The sequence below is a fragment of the Furipterus horrens genome, unplaced genomic scaffold (assembly GCF_987537825.1).
Source record: "Furipterus horrens unplaced genomic scaffold, mFurHor1.1.pri manual_scaffold_11, whole genome shotgun sequence".
Classification (NCBI taxonomy): domain Eukaryota; kingdom Metazoa; phylum Chordata; class Mammalia; order Chiroptera; family Furipteridae; genus Furipterus; species Furipterus horrens.
In genome coordinates this window covers 14589677-14597991 of record NW_028327181.1, presented here as the reverse complement: position 1 = coordinate 14597991, position 8315 = coordinate 14589677, and the positions used below count along the sequence as shown (strand labels likewise).

Here is an 8315-nt window from a genome sequence, read left to right as displayed (position 1 = left end):
CTTGTTTTGAGTATGTTGGAGGCAAAGCCGGGTATACATTGCTTAGTATAAACTATAAAGTATGTATACCCTAGCTAGGTTAAAACTAATTCTGAAACGAAGTTCTGAATAAAAAAGTTGCATGTCCCTCCCACCCCCAAAATTGCATGTTTCTTTCTCTCCATCATTTGGGAACACTAGGCTTATTGGATTTTGTTCCTTTGAGGCAGGTAAATATTTACATTTTCATCAAAGCAAATCTGAATTATTGTTTATTCAGAAAAGCTGAAGGTTAACTTAAATCTCTGAGTATTTGTCCTCTGTATGTGATATTTTGAAATTGAATCTTATGTTTAGTTCAGAGTGAATGCTAAAATATATTTGATTGAAATTTATTTGATATTTCAGGGGCTCTTTTTTTCTTGCTTTTTTTGGTATTTCAGTAGTTGATTTCATTTAATTAGCTTCTTTTTTTTTGGTTCACTGACAAAATATGAATGTATAGGAACACAAGACTTTAGGAGTTGAGACTGCATCTAAATAAGTATTGAAAAACTAGGTGCTTTATTGTCTTAGTATGACATTTTTGTACAATGCTTTGTATGGATGTTATTTATTATTATTTTTAATCCTTACTTGAGGACATGCTTATTGATTTTAGAAAGAAGGAAAGGAAGGAGAGAGAGAGGGAGAGAGAAACATCAATGCGAGAGAGAAACATGGATTGGTTGCCTTTCCTACATGCTCTCTCAGGGACCGAACCTGCAATCTAGGCATGTGCCCTGACTGGGAATCGAACCCTTAACCTTTTGGTTTATGGGATGATGCCCCAACCAATTGAGCCACAGCAGCCATGGCTATTTTTTAATTTTTAAAAGTGAGGTATAATTGACATGTAACTTATTAATTTCAGGTTTTCAACGTAATAATTTCATATTTGTATATATTACAAAAAAAATCACTACAATTAGTCTAGTACACATCTGTCACCAGAGATAGTTACAAAAGTTTTCCCCCTGTGAAGAAAACTTTTATGATATACTGTCTTAACAAATCCCTCATATACAATATAATACTATTAACTGAAGTTATGCTGTATATCATATCCCCATGACCAGCTTTAAAAAAAAACAGCTTTATTGAGATATAATTCACCTACCATAAAATTAAGGTCTTTAGTGTGCAATTCTCAGTTTAGAGTATACTCACTATATGTCCAACATCACCATTATCTACTTTTAGAGCATTTTCATCATCCCACAAAGAAAGCTTGTACCTATTAGCATTCCTTATTTGCCTTTCTCTCAGCCCCTGGCAATAACTAACCTACTTTCCGTCTCTATGAATTTAACTGTTCTGGACATTAACCATAATGTAACACATTGTCTTTTATGGCTAGTTTCTTTCACTTAGCACAGTTTTTTTTGGAGGCTTCTCTATGTTGTAGCATGTGTCAGTATGTACTCCATTCCTTTTTATTGTTGAATAATATTTCATTGGAAGGATATACCACTGATCCAATTTTCCATTTCAAATCTCTCTGCCCTTCACACCCCACCCCCACCAAAATAGAGAGGAAGAATTGTCTTTGAAAGCTTAAGTGTGGATACAGATTTAGATGCACATTTCTAAGTTTTGGTTCTACTATTTACTAGTTGTATGAGTTTTGACAAATTTTCACTGTTATGTCTCAGTGTTCTCATATATGTAATGGGACAGTAATAGCCATCTGAAGGAACTGTTAAATAAAAGAGAAGGTAAGTAGGTATTTGGAACAATGCCTTGCATGTGGTAGGGGTTTGGTATTTGTTGTTTATCTTCTTGTGTTAATTAACTCCATTTAAAAGCATGCCAAACAACAAAAAGCAAAGAAGACACCAAATCAAAACAAAAATAACCAAAAAATCTTCCCTAAAACAAACAAACCCCAAACCACAGACCCACACACACATTAAAAAAAAAAAAAAGAAGGAAAAACCCACAAACAAAAACCTCAAACCTCTTCCTGTACCTATCACTATTCTGTGACCTAAGAAAACTCTGTGAGTGCTTGAGGAACAGTGAAAGACCAAGTCTGTCACACCTCACTGTTGCATTGTAAAAGCTTGCTAAACCTAAGCTGCTTATAGGGTGTTTGAAATGTATTTGTAATTATTATTAAAAATAATAAGTAACTCAAAGCTGTTTGTTTTATCCTATAGCTTATATTTACTACCCTGTTCATTCGCTACTTATTTCTTCTAAAAACAAAAGCAATATAAAATGAAATTAAATTAATTCTTGTTTCTTTTGGATGATAGCTATTTAAAAAAACTGTTAGAGACAAAGGTTGATGTTTGAACTTAAATTTAATAGTGCTTTTGGTGTCTCTTCAGTAGATAGAGTAGATTGCTGTTTTGTATGGGAATAAATCAGAGACACGATATAACCTAAATATAATGCTTGGAATGTATCATTTTCATTGAATGTATATTAACTATGAACCAAAGAAAATAATCATTTACACTGGAAATACTATCTTCTAAAAAAGATTTTATTTACTTACTTGAAGAGAGAGAGGAAGGGAGGGAGAAAGAGAGGGAGAGAAACATCCATGTGTGAGATGCACCAATCAGTTGCCTCTTTCATATTCTCATGCCCATTACCCAGGCAAGTGCCCTGACTTGGAATCGAACAGGCCACCTCCCAGTTTGCAGGCTGAGGCTCCGTGGATTGAGCGCCGCCCTGTGAACCAAAGGGTTGCAGGTTCAATTCCCAGTCGGGACACATGCCTGAGTTGCAGGCTAGCCCTGGTTGGGGGTGCACGAGAGGCAACCACACATTGATGTTTCTTTCCCTCTCTTTCTCCCTCTCTTACCCTCTCTCTAAAAATAAATAAATAAAATCTATTAATTATATTTTATTGGTTACGCTGTTACAGTTGTCCCAGTTTTTTCCCCATGTACCCCTCCACCCAGCAACCCCCATTCCCTCAGGCAGTCGCACGTCATCATTCATGTCCATGGGTCATGTGTATAAGTTCTTTGGCTGCTCCATCTCCTATACTATACTTTATGTTCCCATGGCTATTCTGTAACTACCCTATTTGTACTTTTTAATCCCCTCACCTCTTCACCCATTCCCCCATTCCATCTGGCATCCATCAAAATGCTCTCCATATCCATGATTCTGTCTCTGTTCTTGTTTGCTCAGTTTGTTTTTAGATTCACTTGTTGCTAGATATGTATTTATTGCCATTTTATTGTTCATAGTTTTGATCTTCTTTTTCTTCAATAAGTCCCTTTAACATTTCATGTAATAATGGCTTGGTGATGATGAACTCCTTTAGTTTTTTGTTTGTTTGTTTTTATCTGGGAAGCTCTAGCTGCCCTTAGATTGTAAATGATAGCAGTGCTGGGTAGAGCAATCTTGGCTGTAGGTCCTTACTTTTCATGACTTTGACTATTTCTTGCCAATCCCTTCTAGCCTGCAAAGTTTCTTTTGAGAAATTAGCTGACCATCTTATGGGAACTCTGCTGTAGGTAACTAACTTCTTTTCTCTTGCTGCTTTTAAGATTCTCTTATTTCTAACCTTTGGCATTTTAAAAAACGATTTTATTTATGTATTTTTAGAGAGTGGGGAAGGGACAGAGAAAGAGAGGGTCAGAAACATCGATGTGTAAAACATTGCTCAGTTGCCTCTCTCATGCCCCCAACTGGGGACCTGGCTGGCATCCCAGGCATGTGCCCTGGCCAAGAATCAAACCACAGTCTTTTAGTTCATGGGCTGGTGCTCAAGCCATTGGGCCACACCAGCCAAGGCACCTGTGGCATTTTAATTATAATGTGTCTTGGAGTGGGCCTTTTGCATCCATTTTGATTGAGACTATGTGCTTGTATGTGTCCTGCAGTTTGTTATCCATTTACCTGTTGATGGACATTTTTGTTGTTTCAAGTTTTTTGGTGATTGTGAATAGAGCTACCATGAACATCCACATACAAGTCTTTGCGTATTTCAGATATACATGTATATGAGTGTGTGTGTATGTGTATGTGTGTACATATATATACATATATATATATTTTGTTAAGTACTTAAGAGTGGTATTTTAAGAGTGCGATTGCTGGTTTGTTTGGTGAATGTATATATATTGGGTTGCCCAAAAAGTTTGTGTGTTTTTTTTTCTGTAAAATGAAAGACATATTTTTCATTTCCATCAATAACTTTATTGATTTGGATATTTTGAGTATGCCAGCTATCTCCCACATGGTATAATGTTGGTTGTTCTCAGTTAATCTCTTGATTTGATCACTATCACCTTCAACTGGTCTACCTGACCATGGAGAATTGTTCAGTGAGAAATCTCCAGCACGAAACTTTGCAAACCATTTTTGACACATTCGATCAGTCACAGCACCTTCTCCATACAATGCTCAAATCTTTTTTTGTATTTTAGTTGCATTTTTAACTTTCTTGAAATAATAAAGCATAATATGCTGAAAATGTCACTTATTTTCTTCCATCTTCAGTATTAAAATGGTTACACAAAAATTCACCAATTTGGTAAGTTTTAAAAAAATGCAAGCTGATATGGCAACTGTCACAATACAGTCTAACGAAATTGTTTTGAATGAAGTTAAAGACAACTAAGTGCTATCAGAGCCATCTTATGGAAAAAAACCAAATGAACTTTTTGGGCCACCCAATGGATACAATTTTGAAACCCACTTTTTTTTCAGTTAATGATTCCCCCAAATTCCCATTTAAATTTTTTTCCAATCTATTCTAGAGTGTACTTTAAAGTTGTTGTGTCAAAATCAGCATTTAATTCAGGGCCATGCCTTAATTAATGCCACTTAAGTTTCTTTTAATCTAGCACGGTCCCTTTTTTCACGACATTGACTCACAGTAGGGACCAAACCAGATGTCCTGTCTTCTGGATTTGTCTGGTACCTTCCATGTTACATACTTTATCTTATTCCTCTCTTTCCTATAAAGTGGTAGCTGTATAAGAAGACTTGATGGATATAAATTAAATGTTTTTGGCTAGATTATATCATTGGAATGGGTACTGAATGTTGCAGTATCAGGCTTGTTTTATTATTAATGTTTTCTTGCTGTTGAGAAAGGGCAAGCAACCATAATGTCCCTGTGTTCTTTAACTAGAGATCAAAGAGTAGACACTTTTACTAGAGACCAGAAGTAGTATTGGGAGACTGAAAAGGTGATTAACAATAACTAGAGGATAGAACGGGAAATGAGGGGAAGTACATGTCAGTAGTATGGTTCTAATTGCCCTCACAGTGACCACTAACAAAAGCCCTTTTTTAATATTATGACTATATAACCTCTAGGAGAGGACATCTCAGTCTGAAGAACATGCATTATTTTAAATGATTAATAGTGTAAAGTTAACCTGTGGTAATCTGAAATGTGATCTGTTGAGATTCTAGTGTATGAGTAATTGATGACTTGTAATGAGGATGTGGTACTAATTTTGTGGATAAAGAACAGATTGTAGCTGGTAGTGTAAGTAACACAGAAAACCTGACTTTGTGTTGTGGTTTTGCAATAGTAAAAAAAAAAAGAAAAAGAAAAAAGTTAGCTATGACTGTTAAATGAAGGCAGGCATATTATTGTAAATGGCTTCCTGTTCCATGATTATATATTTATATTTTCATGCTATCACTTGCTAAGTTTGCCATAGCGAAAATTCAGAAATTACCATAGTAATGTTTTGACTTACTATGGACTTGGTTCAGAAAATGGTAGGAAAAATTTGTCAACATTCTTTGCGCTTGCAGAATTGCACAAAGATGATCACTTTGATGAAGATGAAAATTGCTAAGATTCTTAATTGTCTTCTAATGTCAGTCATCATAAAGAAATCAAGTTAAGATTGATACTTATATTTTGACAAATCACGCATATAGAAAGCCATTAGTACTCATTTTTAGATTATAAACACAAGAAAAAATAGTATTTGAAGATGAGGAGGAGGAAGTAGTGATAGAATAGATTAAAAGAAAAAGGTGTATTGGAAAAGAATCAACTAAATAAGTAGAAAGTAGAAGTAAATGGAGATGGGAGCAGAGAAGAGGATAATGATTAGATTTGCAAAATAGACATTCTAAAAGATATTATTGGTATCTATGTAACTGGGACACTTCTTTCTTTTGTGATTGACCTCTGAAGTATCAAGTACAACTGTAATGGGTTTCGTTTTTGGGGGATGAAGGTATTTCCCTTGGTTATTTTTGTTTTAGCAGTTGGCCTAGGCAGTTTAAGGAATGTAGTTTTAAAATAAGAATAAATCTAATCTTGACTTCCTATGTTCATGGCCCAGAAGACTTAACATTGTTAAGATGGCAGTATGCCTCCAAATGATGTAAAGATTAAGTGCAATCCCTATCAAAATTTCACTTTTTTTACAGAAATTGACAAGCTGATCCTAAAATCCATACAGAAGTGCAGGGTGCCCAGAAAAGCCAAGGCAATCTTGAAAAGAGAAGAGCTCTTTTCACTTTCTTGATACTGTTTTTAGTTTTGATGAAGTCCACTTTATTTTTTGTTTTGTTACTTGTATTTTGGTATTATATTTAAGAAATTGATGAGCGATGAGTCCTGGACAGACAGCTCAGTTGGTTAGAGTGTCATCCCAATATGCTAAGGTTGTGGGTTTCATCTCGGGTCAGGGCACATACAAGAATCAACCAATGAATGCATAAATAAGTGGAACAACAAATCAATGTTTCTCTCTTCCCTCCGCCTTTGCTCCCTTCCTCTCGCTCTCTAAAATCAATCAATAAAAGAAAAAGAAAGTGAAAATAAATCCTGCAGAAGGGAAGAAACTATTTGCAAATCATATATTGACAAATAAATTGCATCAAGAATAAAGAACTCGGCCGTCTTGCCCCGCGGACCTACGGCTGGCCGACCGACCGACCGACCGACCGACCGACCCACTACGGACAAATCGGCCCAGCTTTCGCGTGCACCATGACTGGTTCCTCCAGTGTCACCGCTATGAAGAAAGTGGTTCACCAGCTCCGGCTGGAGGCCGGGCTCAACTGCGTGAAGGTTTCCCAGGCAGCTGCAGATTTGAAACAATTCTGTCTGCAGAACGCTCAACATGACCCTCTGCTGACTGGAGTATCTTCAAGTACCAATCCCTTCAGACCTCAGAAAGTCTGTTCCTTTTTGTAGTGAAATGAATCTTTGAAGGTGTTCTAAACCACTTCTCATGAACCAGTGAATATTCAAAGAGAGCTAAATTTGGAGCCTGTACAAAAAGCTGATCCCTGTAACACATGCCACACCATACAAACTTCTTTTGTCAATCCTTAACATCTACCTCTCTGAATTTTCATGGATTTCTGTTTCACAAGGATGATTATTTTATATACACTGGCAGCAGCATATGAATAAATACTTAGTATAAAAAAAATAAAGAACTCTTACAACTCAGTGATAAGTAGATAACTCAGTTAAAAAATGGATGGAGTATTTGAGGAGACATTTTTCAAAGAATATATACAAATGGCCAATAAGCACCTGAAAAGGTATGCAACATTATTAGTCATCAGGGAAGTGCAAATCAAAACCCTAAGGTACCACTTCACACCTACTAGGGTGGCTAAAGTAAAAAAGACAATAACAAGTGTTGATGTGGATGAGAAGAAATTGGAGCCCTTATACATTGCTGGTGAGAATGTGAAATCATGTAGCCATTTTGGAAAATAGTCTGGCAGTTTTTCAGCATGCTAAACATGGAGCTGCCATATGGCTGGCCCAGTAATTTCACTCCCAGGTATATACCTGAGAGAAATAAAAGCATTTGTTCCCATAGACATTTGCATATGAATGTTCATAGCAGCATTATTTATAATAGCCCCAAAATGAAAACAACACATATGTGCATCAATTATTGAGTGGAAAAACAAAATGATATATTCATGCAATGGAATATTATTCAGCCATAAAGGGAGAAGTACCAATATATGATATAATGTAAATGAACCTTGAAAACATTATTCTGAATGAAAGAAACGAGTCATGAAAGATCATATATTGTATAGCTCCATTTATGTGAAATATTTAGCACAGGCAAATCCGTGGAGACCCAAGATGCATTAGTATTTGCCAGGGACGTTCAGAGGAGTAGTGGGGGGTGACTGCTCCTGGGCATGGGGCTTCTTTTTGGGGTGATGGAAATAAACTTGTAATGGTTATAAAACTCTGTGAACAAATAAAACATTGAACTGTACATATTAAATGGATGAATTTTATGGCATGTGAAATATATCTCATTAGTGATATTATAAATGTAAATTAGAAAATAAAAATATCTAATATT

The 8315-nt window shown here is 35.8% G+C and overlaps 1 pseudogene; it reads left to right on the top strand.

The window, feature by feature from the left end:
• Positions 1 to 6922: 6922 nt before the first annotated feature.
• Positions 6923 to 7400, top strand: LOC149996978 (guanine nucleotide-binding protein G(I)/G(S)/G(O) subunit gamma-5 pseudogene; annotated as a pseudogene).
• The last annotated feature ends 915 nt before the right edge of the window (positions 7401 to 8315 follow it).